The 17089-nt window shown below is 39.5% G+C and overlaps 1 pseudogene; it reads left to right on the plus strand.

Moving 5' to 3' along the window:
• Positions 1-16818, plus strand: part of LOC119545165 — a 158403-nt pseudogene extending 141585 nt beyond the window's left edge.
• Positions 16819-17089: the final 271 nt, after the last annotated feature.

The following is a 17089-nucleotide window of genomic DNA, read 5'->3' on the forward strand; positions in this document are numbered from 1 at the left end:
ATCTAAAAAGTCTCCACTTACATTTTTAGCCAGGGGCCAGAATAATAAATGAATAGTTATCACGTTCCTCCTCATCTTTTAGTATCAAAAGCAATCACATCCTCCTGTCATCAACTCTTTTCCTTTCCCTATTTCTCACTGAATCTAAGCATGTCCATACTTCAAATAGCACCATTAGGGACTCAAGAAGATTTTGATGGAGGGACATCTCTCAGATATATTCTACCTGATTTGGGGAGCTATTCCCAGATTAAATCGTTCCCTGAATGGCCCGTAGACGTCTCGATAACAAGTCAGGCTCATTCTCCTTTTTCTGTCTTTTTATTTTTAAAGTCAGATGCCAAGAGAAGCAATTCAAAGACTGTATCTCAAGACAAGTTCAGAAGAATCTACCTAGAAATTCATTAAATGTCAATCATTTTATATACATAATAGAAAAAAATTGATAGCAATAATTAAATTTTAATTAGGAAAATTCCTAAATGATAGATTCCCCAGTCTCTTTTAAATGCCATCTAGGTATCCATGCATTCATTTACCTGACAAACATTTTTGAGTGCTAAATTTGTGCCACCCTGCACACTAAGCATGAGGGATTCAAAGATTAAATGCATTTATGAAAAGATAACTTAAGACCTGCCTAATTTATTCATAGGACAAAATGTGGATCCTAAGAAAACATTGATAGAGTTTGCTACTCACAAAACAGCTCATGCCACTGGAATATTCTTTGTCTGGTTTCCAAAGATGAGGGCCTGGAAAATAATATCCAAGTTTGATCTCAATCTCATGGACTGAGCAAATACATTCCCTGTTCCAGAAAAACAGGTCTGGTTTCCGATAGTCTGTATGACTTGGAAGATTTTGAGTTGGTTAGCAGTAACTGTGTTATTTTGAGGCTGAAACCAATTCTGCTTCAAATAGCACAAAGTTGTACCCCAGGAATGATGAAAATGCCAAAAGTAATTTCCAGCATTACAGAAGATTAAGAAGCTGAATACCAACTATTTGGGGTGAAAGCAAGTGTAAAATAAGTGTTTATCCAAAATTTTATATAAGAATATTATTGTCTGCACATGCCAACCCGAGATGCCTAAGTTTCACATCCATTCTTCCTTTTCTCATATAATCTAATGGCAAATACGAGTCCCAAAGCAAAATGCACAAGAAGCTGTTTTCTCTTGAATCTTCTTCTTATAAATATACATTCCTTAGCCCTTCTCTTCAGGTGCACAGAACCCCAGAATGGGCAGGAACCCTAGAGGTCTTATACTTGCTATCATTTTACACATGGGAAAAAGGAAGCTCGGAGGAGTAAGGGTTTGCCTAATGTCACCAAATTAGTGGCAGAGGTGTGAGTAGACTAGACATTAGCCTCAGGCTCCCAACTCTAATAAAGGTGATTCTACTCTGATATCACAAAAATTTGCCTTCATATTTCTTTACTCTATGTCTCAACTGTCATTTACAGAATATAATCAAGACACAAAAAGCAAAGTCTTTAAATGTGTAGCTTGTGCTTTGAAGAGGCTTATAACTTGCTATGCTTATGTACTGAGACCTAATCTGAGCCTCTCATATCTTCTTCCCAAATGGAGAGAAACATCTTACTAGCATATCATGACCCTTCGACACCTGGGGGCATCCTCAAAAGCAGTACCCAGACTGTTTCCATGGCACAAGACAACCGTTTCAAAATATAGCTGTTTAGACTAGAGCCTCCAAAGAAGGAAGATTCAGCCTCTGCCCTCAAGGAATAGGAAAGATTTGGGGAGAAGAATTCTCATTTCAAGACTTCCCTTTGTTTCCTTCGTTCCAGGACGGATGCTCTAATTCATGTTCTACAGTTCTCCTAGTGTGTCTTACAAGTCAGCCTCCCTCTAGCATTAACAAGAAAAACAAAAAGAAAGACAGCATCCCAGAATCACCTAGCCAAGCCTCTTCCTTCAGAACTTCTTAACTCTCTTTTACACTAGGGTTGTAAAAACTGTCTTTAATCACCACCTTCTCCGCTAGGATTTCAAAGGAACAACCCAACAGTTCATCTTAGAGATGCAAACTGTTCCCTGACTTGCCCATTTATCACAAGTCATATGTAGAAAGTTCCCTGGCAGCTGCTCAGGGGAACGAAGGTGATGCTTCCAATTAAGAATAACTTACATGTACTTCTCCAGCCAAGAGTCACCCGGCCTTGTTAACTCCTGTGCCCTGCTTTCAGAGGTGGGAGCCTATGTACTCAAAATGCATTCATTCTTGTTAAAGTTAATTATCTAAATTTCTGTTGATGTTTCCAGCTGTCGAAGAGTGATGACATGCCAGTATGATGTTTCTCTCCATTTGGGAAGAAAATATGAGAGTCTTTGTAGCACAGATTAGGTCTCAGCACAAAAACACTGCAAATCGTAAGCCTCTCTAAAGCACAAGATACAAATTTAAACTTTACTACAGCCCTTGTTTTTCATGTCTTGACTTTATTCTTTAAATCTAAATGACAGTTGGGACATGGAGTAAAGAAATATGAAGGCAAATTTTGTGGTATCAGTGTCGAATCACCTTTATTAGAAGAGACAATTATCCTACCCTGGGTGAATGAATGGATAGCCTCTGGCATAAGGTTCCATCCCACCAACATGGAAACACTCAAATCTATCCCATCTTGAAACAATCCTCCCTCCCTCCCTCCTTGGCATCCTCCAGCTAATCCTCCCATCCCACCCACATCCACCCCTCCCCTGCCTTTCCTAACTGAAATTCTTTTAAATTTTTCTATATCCCCATCCACTCACTTCTGAGCACAATGCTGTCTGGTTTCTGTCCATACTCCTTCACTGAAACTGCTCTCTCCAGGATCAGTAGCACTGTCTTTATGGCTAAATCCCATAAACAAGTTTCAGTCTTTCTCTTGTACAAGGCAGGCATCAGATGGAAACTTCTTTTGACCTTCAGTGCTAAAAGAAATTGCCTTACCTTACCCAAATCCCATGACGCCCTTCCAAACAGCTTTGCAAAAATAGCCAATGTCTATTAAGAACCTACTATGTGCCAGGCACATGTGGTAATTTACTTAACCCTGACAGCAAGTCTATAAAGTAGGACGTATTATTGCCCTCATTTTTTGCAGATAAGGAGAGCAAGGCTCCAGGTGTTTCCAACAGCCTGACTGGGACATAAACCTAGAGAGTCTCTACCCAACTCTCCCCACCCTGCTCTCCAGGCCTCCTACACATCTTCAGCTTCCATTTTGTCACCTGTTCTCTCTGTCCCTTACCATACCTATTCCAACATGGAATTTAGACCCTTCATCAGTCTCCATAGAATAGCAGTAGTAGTAGTAGTAATAATAATAATAATAACTTCAATCAAGTACATGTTTATTAAATCTTAAAAGATTTTGGTGAGGTTCTGTAAGAGGGTCATATTGCATGGAGCACTGGCTTTTTCCCTTCTAGAATTACCCCCAAGATCTCCAAATTCTCCTTTTATTGTGTAGATCAGTGTTTCCTTCCTTCTTTTGAAACCTTGGTACGAATGGTTTTACTATCAACTGCTTATCAAGGTATTTTTTCCCAACAAACCCATATGTCTCCAGAATAAATATCCTGGTACCACCTGTTAAAGACAAGCAATGGTAACAGCCTTACCTAACCTATAGCTGTTCTTTGATCCTAAGTAGCCTTTTTAACTTTTCACCACCATCTCCTTGATACACTCTCTAGTCTTAGCATTGATATGTTTTTGTATCATACCCTTCTAATTTTTCTTTTACCCTTTTGGTTAATTCCTTCTAGGCTCCTTTGGGGGCCATTTCTCCTCTACTGATCCTCTAAATATTAGGTCCTTGTGTTACATGCATTTTAGTTGCAGATGGCAAAATTCCCTCTCAGACTGATTTTTTTAAAAGAGAATTTATTGACTCACATAATTGAAAAGCTATAAGTCTGGCTCAAGCCTGGCTGAATCCAAATACTCAAATATTATCATCAAAAATGTGCCTTCCACTGTTGCTGCAAAGGAGAGGCTAGGCCTCCCTATAATTGTGCCTAAGAGCCTCCTCCCGAATGCCTCTTTGTTGCTCAGATGTGGCCCTCTCTCTCTGGCTAAGCCAACTTGAAAGGTGAAATCACTGCCCTCCCCCCTACGTGGGATCAGACACCCAGTGGAGTGAATCTCCCTGGCAACGTGGAATATGACTCCCGTGGAGGAATGTAGACCTGGCATCGTGGGATGGAGAACATCTTCTTGACCAAAAGGGGGATGTGAAAGGAAACGAAATAAGCTACAGTGGCAGAGAGATCCCAAAAGGAGCCGAGAGGTCACTCTGGTGGGCACTCTTATGCACAAAATAGACAACCCTTTTTAGGTTCTAATGAATTGGAATAGCTAGCAGTAAATACCTGAAACTATCAAACTACAACCCAGAACCCATGAATCTTGAAGACAATTGCATAAAAATGTAGCTTATGAGGGGTAACAATGTGATTGGAAAAGCCATATGGACCACACTCCCCTTTGTCTAGTTTAGGATGGATGAGCAGAAAAATGGGGGAAGAAAAAAAAAAAAAAAAAGGCACCCAGTGTTCTTTTTTACTTTAATTGTTCTTTTTCACTTTAATTTTTATTCTTATTATTTTTGTGTGTGTGGTAATGAAAATGTCAAAAATTAATTTTGGTGATGAATGCACACCTGTATAATGGCACTGTGAACAATTGAATGTATGCTTTGTTTTGTATGACTGCATGGTATGTGAATATATCTCAATAAAATGAATTTAAAAAAAATGTGCCTTCCTTCATCAATCAGTTCATTTTCTTCTGTGTTTATCTTGCTTTTCATATAACTTCTCCATTTGTGGGGGCAAGATGACCACCAGCAGCCCTAGGACTAAATTCCACCAATTTAGCGACACCAGATGAGAGCACCTGAAGGTAGACATCGGCCTCACCCAACCACGTAGTCTGACAGTGGAATAGGGTAGATTCCCCAAGGGAAATCTGGGTTCTGTTTCCAGGAGGAGAGGACTGAGAATAGAGGTTAGGCAAATTATAGCTATAGGTAGCCATAGGTGGGTGGATAGATAGATACACAATACGTACATACATAGGAATAGATAGATGGATACATACATACATACATAGGTACATATAGATAATGGAGAGGTCGCCAGATAATAGAGACAGATATAAGTAAATGGGTAAATGTATGATTAGATAGATAGATGTAGATAAATAGACAGAAAATATATAGATATAGGTAGATGGAGTAGATAGATGATAGATACATAGATAGATACATAGACAGATACATACATAATACAGATAGATGATAGGTAGACAGATAATTGTTAAATAGAGAGAGAGAAAGAGAGATGATTAAATAGCTATACAGATGATGATGATGGTGATTAGAGAGAGAGAGGAAGGAAGGGAGCAAGGAAAGGAAATGCTTATTTTTAAAAATCACCCATTAGAGTAATTAGATTTGTTGGATGTAAGAACATGACATTTTATTACCTTGTTGCCATCAAAGGACACCATCAAGAAACACACAGCATAAGCAGGAAAGAGGTCGAAAAAAGGGAAACAAGCAGACTACCAGACTGTAAATTCCTTGGGAACTGTGCCCTGTCTTCACTCTGTATCCAACCCTGTTTAAGAGCTTCATGAGCACTTGCTGAGTAAGTAATGAGTGGGGTCTGCTCGGGGATGGGTAATCCTTCCGGGGTGGGATCCTGAATATGCAACTTCTGTTTTACATCTCAATATAATGGATCTATTGTTTCTTGAGAGGAAAAACTCAGCTACAGCAGGCAGTAGCTTCTGAAACAGGAGCAGCAAGTTTCAGGCAAGGAGGCCTGGTCCTTGAAGTGAAATAGCCCCCGGGTCCAAGGAAGTCAGCTATGAGGATGTTCTTGGATTTAAACAGCAATTTTGAAAGAACAAATGAATTTGAAGAAAATTTGGTTTTAGAAGATGGAAGGGCATGAAATTCAAATTCCTTTCAGAGAAGCATTTCCCTAGTAGTTTGGGGATTTTTGTTTGTTTTTCAATCTTGTTGTTATGGTTTCCAAGGTGTATAAACCTAAGCTAAGTGACTTATATTATTGCATTTTCATGGTGTTTATACCTTAACTTCTAAATGTGATGGAGAAATCCTAGAACAATGAGGAAGGGGCTCCAAGACTGATCATGAAGAAAGTATGTGGGATTTTAAAGGAATAAAATGGAAACATAATATAATAAAAAGTGAAAATGTTTGGGCTCACTGGTCTCTCCTCCCTGATTCAGATATAATTCTGGACTTTTTGAAACAGTTTTTGAAAATTATGCTAATTATATGCTCAGCATCTTATATGCAAATCAAATTGACTCAATCCTCTTGTGCGGAAGGGAAAATGACACTTTTTAAAGGCGAAATTCTACTACTATAGTCACTGAATTGTTTATGCCTTCAGTAAATTTTTTGTGGCAGGAACCGTGTCAGGAACTAAGGATACAAAAATTTGTAAGACATACACCTGCCTCTAAGAAGTCTCAGTCTAACAGGAGAAAGAAACGTCTAAATATGTCCTTACAAATAGTGCACCAAGGGAATGTCCTAGACCAGTGGGGGGTAGAAAGGAAGATGTGCTCAGTTCCACTGCAGATTAATTTTAACAAGAAATCAGCTCTATATTTCAGTGGATATAGCTTCAGCATTTCATGGCTTATTACAATGTTTGCTATTGGGTTTTTGTAAAAACAATCTATCATATTTAAAGAGTTTCCTTTATTTCTAAACTACTTGCAATTTTTATTAGGAATGGCTGTGAATTTTATGATGCCTTTGGGCATCTATTGATATAATCATTGGCTTTCTTCATTTAATTTGTTGATGTAATAAATTAGGTTGATAGATTCCCTAATATTGAACCATCCTTATGGTCTTAGAATACACTCTACTAGGAAAAATTATACTGTTCTTTTAATATGCAGCTGAAATCAATTACTATATGCCATGCAGAATTTTTATATCTATATTCTTATAGGATATTGCAGCTTTTCCTTTCCTGTAATAGCCTGACCAACTTTTAGTATTAAAGTTATGCTAGCATTATAAAAAGATCAGGATTTTCCTTATCTGTGGTCTGAAATAATTTAAATGCATTGGATATTTTTCTCTTAATGACATATAAGATTTTGAAAAACCTGTGCATGTATCTTGCTCCACCATCCACCACTCAATTTGGAATAAAAAGAAATTCAGGATCTTATAGAATGTGTACATTCTCTTCGGAATTATTTAGGCATTTTTTAAATATGTGCTGTCATAGGTTGGATTCCCCAGGAAACAGACTCTGAGATGGAGCTCTGAGTGCAGGGAGTTTATCTGGGAGTGCTTTGGGGATCAACAACCAGAAAGATTGAAAGAAGCAGGATGAGCAGAGGGAAAGGATGAAATTAACAGAGGCTTTTTTGCATTTCACCAGGAGCACTAGCTCTTGGAGGGTCCTTCAGGGTTGTTCCCTGTAATTGTTTTCTAGGGCTGCCGTAACAACCTGTCACAAATGGGGTGACTTAAAACAACAGAAATTTATTCTCTTGCTCTTATGGAGACCATAAGTCTGAAATCAAAGTGTCACCAGGGCCATGCCTCCTCCTAGCTTCTGGTGGTTGCTGGTAAATGAGTTCACCTTCTGAGGTATTGTGGGTTAGGGCTTCAGCAGATCTTTTTGAGGGGCACAATTCAATCCATAACGTCCCCTAATGAGTCAGGAGTGAGGCAGGCCTCTGTACCCCTGCATCAACTAGTCATTGGAGGGAGCTGCCTCGAGGGGGGACTCTAACTTTGGGTGAGGCAGCTCCTTTAGGCCAAAAACAAGTCCCCAGGAGAAACTCAACTGTGAGCCACCCACAGCCCAAACTCCCAGCAGTTGAGAAAATGAACATGTTGGTCGGTCCCAAAGGGGGATCTGGGTGGCACATCGTTACTTCCATTACTTAGGCTTTAGTTGAAGTAAAATTTATACTTTATCTCCTTAGAAAAACTATCAGCCTGGATCAAAACCTCCTTATGCTTTCATGAAAACCAATTATTATCTTATAACTTTATCTGGAAACTTGGATGCTTAATGAATTTTAACATGGCAATTTTGAATAGGGTTACTAAGAGTAAGAGAACACTTATTCCATTTGGCAAATATAATGACTTTGGCATTCAAGAATAAGTTTTGAGCCTTTCAAATGAGAGTTTTTCTCTTCACAAGTTTATCTTAACTCTTACCATACAGTATTCATTATAAAATAGCTGCAATTCATTACACTATTGTTTTAACGTTTTCTATCTGAGTTGATCAAATGTTATTTGGATTATAGAATTTCATATAATATTTTTAGTCCTGAGGTGTAATATTTTTAAGAGATTTAAGAAAAATTCTTGGTAAATATAGCAAGTCCCCTTATTTATATTTCCCCTTAATGTCAACATTATTTCCTCAAACAGATCACTTTTCTTGCATTATTATTGGTACAGCATTGTTTAGCAGGAAGTTTAAGGATCTCCAAGATCTGTCCTGAAGCTAATTTTGTAGCCTGATGTCCTAATTCATGCCTTCCCACCTTCCCACTCCCCATCCCATTCAAGCTATGTCTCCAGACATTTGCTTATCCCCATGTGTGATGTCTTCCTATCTGCCTTCATTATCATTGTGAATAACTTGCCCTTTTGATTCTCAAATCCACCTGAGATGCATCAACATCAGGGACCCTCTTCCATGTATGTGCTCCTCGTCTGACCTCTTGTCATTCTGCTAAAGTCCCTATCCCACTGTTTCATGTTACAATGCTTTGTGTGCAGACCTGTTGTCTTCACCATTTGATAAGATATTTGAAAGTATTTGAAATAGTTCCTTTGACTCCCTAACACCCTCTGACATGGGGTCTGTTACAGGGTAGCCTCTTCTACAAATATTTATTGTATTCAATTTGTTGGAGCACTGTCTTGCAACTTCAACCTTCCCTGAAAGTGACAACTCACATTCCCACCATTTTGATTCTCCTTTCTTCTGCCCTCGCTCTGATGCAGAAGTGGAAGGGTTGCAGGAGTGCAAAGAAGAGGATGTAGGAAAACCAAACACAGAAAGAAAGGTTTGCTGCCCTGCCGCAAGGGAAAGGGGGAACAAAAGCAAAGCAACAAAGACGCTAGTTAACAAAATACTTTATGAGAGTTTGGGGTGAAGTCACAGAATGCGGTCAAGCAATATTTGTTGAATATAACAGCCAGATTTCAGAAACTTAAAACTTGACTGTTTTGTGATGGGGTCACGTTTAATTTGAGTTGCATGGATATAGAAGACTACACTGGACCAAAATTTTTCCTATTGCAGTTAATTTGCCTCTACAAATTATTTACATAGTAATTAAGTTCATTTGGCTCTTAATTGCACAAGATATTGTTTTAAAGACAGAATAGTTTTTTCTTCATACGTCATCAATTGTAGGATTTTTCCCCTATAAGATCCTCCAAGGTCTTATCCTAGAAGACATTCTTGGGTTTAAAAAATATTTAATAAAATTTTCTCTTTTGAACCACAATTCATTTAAGACATAGGATGCTTAATAGTTATCTCTAAGGAAAAGGTGGTTTCAGTTTGTTTACATGTGAAGCCCTGCAGGCACTGGTGAATCTGTATGACTTAACTAGCACATGGACAATTAAATGTATTTAATGCAAAAAGGATGTATATCCAAAGGAAAGACAAGGACCAGAACTGAAACTGGAACAGAAAGCAACAGTGATTGTGGGCAGCTCTCAACTTAGCTGTCCTCTCTGTGCTCAGTTTTTCCCCCCTCCTTTCTCTTTCTACCTTTCAAGGCATCTCCATCCCATTCCCAACTCATTTCCGATTGGTCACTCTTTTCTGCACTCCACAGTCTAATTGTGGAAGGAGCCAAGCAAATACACTTAGCTTATAGTCATCTAACCTACTGAACTCAACCCATTTTTCTAGGTTATCTCCTGGGTTTGGGATGCCTTAAGTCAGAAGCACACTTCTGTAAAAAGAACAACCCAGTACTGCTTCCCTGAGCTATGAGCTATCGACAAAGCAGTTTAAACTAGAAAGGGAGCCTACCTAGTTCAGCCAAAACATTTTTATCTTTCCTGTCTCCTGATGGAAAATAGGAGTTGAAAACCAACCATGATTCTAGTCTTCAATAATTTCTAACCAAATCAAAGAAATACTGACCTGGGGGTGGTGACATCATCAACATGGCAATGTAAACAGCTACTGAAATCTCCTCTCCAGAGATTCAGTGAAAAAAAAGGACAATTCTGAATTGTCTGGACCCTGGAGGAGGATATAGACTTGAGAAGGACCCTGTAGATGCCAAATTGAAGGAAGAGAAGAAATATCAGGAAAGAATCTTCTGTCCGAGACCAGCCAGTCCTCTTCCCTTCCCCTCACTTGGTCTCAGTGTGGGAAAAGCATGGACTCAGCAGACAGGACCCCTCCCATCAGGAACAGATTTTAAAATCTCTCCCAGCAGTGAGACATACCCCCACTGTTTGAAGACCTGGGGGACAGGGGAGGACGTTTCAAGGTCCAGGTCAGCGAGGCACAAGAGATTGAGAAAACGTGAACAGGTGAGACTGCATTTCCACCCCTGGGTCTGAAAAACCCTTCCCCCACCCTTGAGGGAAGCAGCCAGTGGCTGTTTCCTTGCCAGGGGAATGGCGGGGGTACTGGTCAGCTGAGGAAGTACTCGGCCACAGATAGATCCCCACATTGAGCCAGATTTTGGCTGGCAAAGTAAGGGCATAGGAATCCTGCAGTTTCAGCTCACCTGTGTAGACCCATCCTATCCTCAGAAGCAAAGCAGCCTCTGAGGATGATTAAGTTACTAAAGAGTGCCATCTGCTGGACAGTCCAGAAAGTGTAAGGGAAAACAGAGCAGCACTGGAAGCCAGCAGATCTATTTTGCCACACATAGTGAACTTGCTGCGCTGCCAACTGCCTACCGCCCAACCCTGTGACAGGCCAAGGTGGGTGTCTGATTTGGAGGGAAAACTGGGGGCAGAGCCAATCTGACAACTGGCCAGCAAGAGAAACAAAGAAATATAGAGATCAAAGAAAACCAACAAGAAAACCAAAGGCAAAAGAGAGAAAACTATCTCCAGAATAAACTAATCAAGAAAAATCAGGTGCCTAGCCACCAAACAGTCATGAGCCACACCAGGAAACATGAAAATACGGCCCAGTAAAAGGAACAAACTAACACCTCTACTTAGACTCAACAGTTGAAACAACTAATTAATGATGTTCAAATAAATCTTGTAAATCAAATCAATGAGTTGAAAGAAAATGCAACAAGAGAGATGAAGAATATAAAGAAGACACTGGGTGACCATAAGGAAGAATTCATAAACTTGAAAAAACAAATTACAGAAGTTATGGGAATGAAAGGCACAATGTAAGAGATGAAAAACACAAAGGAGACATACAACAGCAGACTTGGAGAGGCAGAGAAAAGGACTACTGAAACAGAGGACAGAACATCTGCAATCCTGCACACAAAAGAACAGATAGGGAAAAGAATGGAAAAATATGAACAGGGGCTCAGGGATATGAATGACAACATGAAGCACATGAATATACTTGTTTTAGGTATCCCAGAAGGAGAAGGGAAAAGAGGCAGAAAGAATAGTGGAGGAAGTAATCACTGAAAATTTCCCATCTCTTATGAAAGACATAAAATTATAGGTCCAAGGAGTACTGCATACCCCAAACACAATTGATCCAAATAGACCTACTCCAAGATACTTACTGTTCACATTTTCAAATGTCAAAGACAAAGAGAGAATTCTGAAAGCAGAAAGAGAAAAGCAATCCATCACATACAAAGGAAGCTCAATAAGACTAAGTGCAGATTTCTCACTGGAGGCAAGAAGGCAGTGATAGGGTATATTCAAGATACTGAAAGAGAAAAACTGCCAACCAAAAATCCTATATCTGGTAAAACTGTCCTTCATAAATGAGGGAGAGTTTAAAATATTTACAGCTAAACAGACACTGGGAGAGTTCATGAACAGGAGACCTCCTCTACAAGAAATACTAAAGGGAGTGCTACAGGAAAATACAGGGGAGAAAGGATTGGAAAGAGTGTAGAAATGAAGATACCAGGAGATAGAAAGAGGGTAAAGATATGGCATCTGATGCTGAAGGAGTGCAGAATGTTCAAAAGGATTGATTGTATAGATCCAGAAATGGATAGCACAATACTATGTGATGGTAGCACAATATTGTAAGTACATTGAAAAAACATGACTGTGAGTATAGTTGAAAGTGGAAAGTTAAGGATTTGTAGGACACCAGAAGGAAAGATAGAAGATAAAGACTGAGACGGTATAACTTATTGAAACCTAGAGTGATCAATGATTGTGATTAAATGTACAAAAATAAGAATGTCAACTTTGAAAAGTGTTAAAAATGGGATGGTATTGGGGAAAAAACACAATCAATGTAAACTAGAGTTTATAGTTAACAGTAACACTGTAATATGCTTCCAGTAATTGTAACAAAGGCAATATACCAAAGCTTAATGTCTATAAGAGGGGGATAGAAGGGAGGGGTGTGGGATTTTTGGTGTTGGTGTTGTTGTCTGACTTTTTATGGTATTTTACCTTAATTTTATTTTTTCTTTTGTTGCTTTTTAGTTGTCATTTTTTCTTTCTTTTTTTTCCTTTTTTGTTTTCTTTTTTTTTTTTCCTGCTGCTTCCTCTTGTTATGGAAGAAATGGAAATGTCCTCATATAGATAGTGGTAGTGAATGCGTAGCTAAATGATTATTCAGGGAAACATTGATTGCTTACTTATGATGGAATGTATGTGAGGGAATAAAACCATCTAAAAAATAAACAGAAGGATACAAGTGATGAAGAAAATGTGGAGAAAGGGAGGTACCTAATCACCTTTGGTGGGGCAGTAGAATGGTGCAGCTCATCTGGAGGGCAGTGTGGTGGTTCCACAGAAAGCTAAGAATGGGATTGCCATATGATCCTGCAACTCTGTTTTTCAGTATATACTTGGAAGAACTGAAAAGAGGGACACAAATGGACATTTGCACAGTGAGGCTTATGGTGGCATTATTCATGATTTGCAGTGGATGGAGGTGACCTAAGGGTACATCGACTGATGAATGGAATAATGAACTGTGGTATATACACACAATGGAATATTGAGTTGATACAAGAAGGATTGAAGCTGTGAGGTGAATGGATATTGAGGACAGCATGTTGAGTGAAACAAACCAGAAATGAAAAGAAAAACATTATAACGCCTTACTAATATGGACCACGTGTAATATGCAAACTCTGAGAAATGAATCTGAGAGCATAGGTTATCAGGGGAAGACTCATTGTAAAGGTTCCTAGAGTGTAAGCTCTTACAGCAGTTACATCTAATCCTGCTGTAATGGCTATTTCTAAATTCTGAGATGCTGAGCTCTTTGTGTGTAACTTGATCGTTCCCTAGAACTTTGGATATCAGTGTGACACCAGAGACCCGGACCCAGAGTCTGGCAGCTATGAATGCCAGCATTACCCCATACAGCAAATGTTAGAGAGTCTGAAAAAAGAGATCAGACTTCAATTAGAGATATGAACAAAATGGACTTGGTTAGGACTATGGCAAATCAGACTAAAAAGTAAAGGACAATATTGACTGTTTTAAAACTTCACCTTCTGTGTGAGACCAAAGGAAGAGATGTTTATTAGGTGCAAAATCTGTGTTTTTTGTATCACACTATATAATTTAACTTGTATGGACAGTTTTTTCAAACACCATAATTACATAGAATTTTGAATAGGGAGTGAGATCTGGTTGGTTTCTACAGGTTAGTGTGAAGCCCTGATACATCCCAGAGTAATATGGGCAGAGAACAAAAGTGTATTTGCAAAGCCCCCTTGAGGGACTGGGGGAAAATGTGGAAATATTAAACTTCCCCACCTGGGGAATTAATAATATTCTCATAAGTATTGGGGCTACCAACCTAGACAGCTGAGCCCTCGATCTTGGGGCTTGTCCTTATGAAGTTTGTTACTGCGAAGGAGAGGCTAAGCCTACTTAAAATTGTGCTTGAGTCACCCCCAGAGAACCTCTTTTGTTGCTCAGATGTGGCCTCTCTCTCTAAGCCAACTCTGCAGGTAAACTCACTGCCTTCCCCACTATGTGGGACATGACTCCTGGGGTTGTAAATCTCCCTGGCAATGTGAGACATGACTCGTGGGGATGAGCTTGGCCCTGCCATCATGGGATTGAGAAAGCCTTCCTGAACAAAAGGGGGAAAAGAAATGAAACAAAGCAAAGTTTCAGTGGCTGAAAGATATAAAATAGAATCGAGAGGTCATTCTGGAGGTTATTCTTATGCATCATAAAGATATCCTGTTTTAGTTTTCTGTATTGGAATAGCTAGAAGGAAATAGCTAAAACTGTTGAACTGCAACCCAGTAAGCCATGATTCTTGAAGATGATCATAGTTACACTATGAGAACAAGTGATATTGAAAACCTTGTGGCTCACACTCCTTTTCTTCAGTGTATATACAGATGATAGAAAAATGAGGACAAAATGTAAATAAATAACAGGGAGGGATGGGGGTTATAGGATGTTTTGGGTGTATTTTTTTACTTCAATTTTTATTCTTATTCTTTTTTTGTGTGTGGTAATGAAAACGTTCAAAAACTGATTGTGGTAATGAATGCACGACTATATAATGGTACTGTGAACAACTGATTGTACGCTGTGGATGATTTTATGGTTTGTGACTATATCTCAATAAAATTGAATAAAAAAGAAGAAATACCTTTGGTTTATTTCAGGAGGACTTCAGAATGAGTTAAAACAACTGATATTTAGTAAGCATCTATTTCTGCAGAGCACATTGTTTCACATTCAACACCTCCAGAAATATTACAGAACTCCAGATCTGAACAAGAGCTTAGAAAGTCTTCACTATGTTATAGATGAGAAAACTGAGACCTGGAGGGTTTAGATTTACTTAAAAGATCTGGCTCTTGCCTTAGAGAAATTTTAGACCTAGTTTAGGATATAAGTACTCCTTAAAAGAGCCAAAACCAAAAACAAAAATAAACAAACAAAAAAAAACCAAGAGTGTCATTTAATCAATTGTTATATCGGCTAACTCAGACTTTAAATTCCACAGAATTCAGGGAACGGAAAATTTACCAAAGGTGGCCCAGGCTGAGCCCTCTGAGAAGGAGAGAATTGCAAATGGTGGTGAAAGCACAAGCCTCCAGCACTGAGGAAGATCTTCAGGACGAGATGAGCGGGGCAATAAGAGAGGGGCGTTGAAGAAAGTGAATGGCAAGGCTAGACAGACAGTGTTCTTTGATGAACACCTTTCTGTGTCAAACCAAAGAGGTTGAAATTCATCCTACTAAAATTAACTGATTAAATCAAAAACAAGCCATTTTAGGTTTTGAAGTAGGAAAAAAAACATTGTGAAAACAGCATCTCATAAAAGGAGATGAGGCATAGTACAGTGGTTGAGCATGGGCTTTGGAGCCAGGCAGCCTGGGTTTGTACCCTGGCTCCACCACTCACTAGCTCTATGACCTTGGGTGAGTCACTTAACCTTTTGTGTACCTCAGTGTCCACATCTGTAAAATGGGGATAATAATCCTATCTGCCTCACTGGGCTGTTCAGCAGATTAAATTAGTTAATATTTCTGACATACTTAGAGCAATACTTGGCTGTTTTAATTACCTTGTTGCTAAAGCAAATACCATGCAATAGATTGGCTTAAGCAGTGGGAATTTGTTGGCTCACAGTTTTGAGGCTAGAAGAAGTCCAAATCAAAGAGTCATCAAGGTGTCAAGGTCATGCTTTCTTCCCAAAGACCGGGGGAGGGGCTGCCAGTGATCTTGGTCCTTGGCTCCTCTGTCACACGGTAATGCACACGGCAGCCTCTCCTGGACTCTCCCTCCTCTGCCTGGTTCTGTAGACTTTCATCTTCTGGCTGTTCCCTCTGTGGCTTTCTTCACTCGCTATGACTTTCCCTCTAAGACCATCCTGGATCATGTTATCTGAAGTAACCTCATCCAAAGGTCCTATTTAGGTCTTTTTCATGGTGCCTAGGAAGCAGTTAGGTGCTTCAGCTTGAAGCTGAACATCTCCTTCCCAGCCACTCTCTGCCAGAAGCTCATTAAAGTGGACTATGCATGCAAATGTTGTACCTTTTATGAGAGGTATATGGCCGCAGAAGTTGCTGCTGACACTCTGGGTGAAGAGTGGAAAGGCTATGTTGTCCGAATCAGCGGTGGAAATGACAAACAAGGTTTCTCCATGAAGCAGGATGTCTTAACCCACACCTGTGGCCACCTGGTACTGAGGAAGGGGCATTCCTGATATAGGCCAAGGAGAACTGCTGAAAGAAGGGACAAATCTGTTCAGGTTGCTTTGTGGATGCCAATCTGAGTGTTTCCCAACTTGGTTATTGTAAAAAAAAAATAAAAGGCAAAATGGATATTCCTGGACTGACTGATACTGCTGTGCCTCATCACCTGGGGCCCAAAAGAGCTAGCAGCATCCGCAGACTTTTCAGCCTCTCTGAAGAAGATGACATCCACCAGTATGTAGTGAGAAAGCCCCTGAAGAGAGGAAGGAAGAAACCCAGAAACAAAGCACTCAAGATCCAGCATCTTGTTACTCCACGTGTCCTGCAACATAAACGTCAACATATTGCCCTGAAGAAACAGGGTCCTAAGAAGAGGCCACAGAATATGCTAAGCTTTTGGTCAAGAGAATGAAGGAGGCCAAATAAGCATGCTAGGAACGTACTGCCAACAAACAGAGGCTATTCTCTATAAGAGTGTCTACCTCTGAATGTGAGTCCAGCAAAAAATAAGTTTTCTAAGGGCGACAAATAAATAAGGTCAGACATTTAAAAAAGAAAGGTCCTATTTACAAGGGTTCATACCCACAGGAATGAGTTAAGTTTAAGAACATGTTTTTCTGGGGGTACATAGCTCCAAATCACCACATTCACTCTTACTAATGGTGTTATGACCCTAGATATATATTTTTTGGGGGAA

Source organism: Choloepus didactylus, chromosome 10 (genome assembly GCF_015220235.1).
Source record: "Choloepus didactylus isolate mChoDid1 chromosome 10, mChoDid1.pri, whole genome shotgun sequence".
NCBI lineage: Eukaryota > Metazoa > Chordata > Mammalia > Pilosa > Megalonychidae > Choloepus > Choloepus didactylus.